Consider the following 857-nt stretch of genomic DNA (forward strand, 5'->3'; position numbering starts at 1 on the left):
GCAGTGTTCTCCAGAGATTGAAAAACACCACCTTGCTGTCAGGCTGATAAAACGTGTGAGAGTGGGATTCAAATGGTCCAGGATTGGCCTCAACCCAATACATACCATAAGTTAATATAGAAGTTCAGCTCCCCTGAGTCCCTCAGGGACATCCACTGTATGCGTTGCTGGATCCTGTCATAAGACTGGCACACACCTATAGGTGGCAGCAGTGAGTGCACCCTCATGTGGAACAGTAGAAACCTTCCTTTACTGTAACTCAACCTACGGTGCATCTAGGACGTTTGTATATCAGAATCAGACATGTCTGAAACATAACACAGAAGTAGCCTAAACAAACTAAAACTATTATATTGTGAACAATAATTACATTTTGCCCTTTGTTGTTCTATACTCACTGTAAGCCATGGCCTCTTTGGACTTATTGCTTTATTAAAACAGAGTGCTGCAGCTGTAACATCAAAACACAGAATACCAATTTGCCTTGGGTTCCCTTGAGATTTTTGTGTAATTTACATTGTAGAGCAAAACCTCCAGTTATCGCTAATTGATATTTACCACAGATCTTTTTTACTCATAAATTGAAAAACCACATAATAAAAACACTTTCACTTTTCACTTAGGTGATTCGTTTTACACTCTTAAAAATAAAGGTGCTTCACGATGCCATAAAATAACCATTTTGTCTAAATGGTTCTATAAAGAACCTTTAACATCCGAAGAACCTTTCTGTTTCACAAAAGGTTCTTTGTGGCGAAAGAAGGTTATTCAGATTATAAAAGGTAAGAAAGAGATGGTTCTTTAAAGCAGTGGTTCCCAACCCTGGTCCTGGAGGCACCCCAACACTGCACGTTTTG

The sequence above is a fragment of the Sinocyclocheilus grahami genome, unplaced genomic scaffold (genome assembly GCF_001515645.1).
Source record: "Sinocyclocheilus grahami isolate Dianchi unplaced genomic scaffold, SAMN03320097.WGS_v1.1 scaffold383.1, whole genome shotgun sequence".
Classification (NCBI taxonomy): domain Eukaryota; kingdom Metazoa; phylum Chordata; class Actinopteri; order Cypriniformes; family Cyprinidae; genus Sinocyclocheilus; species Sinocyclocheilus grahami.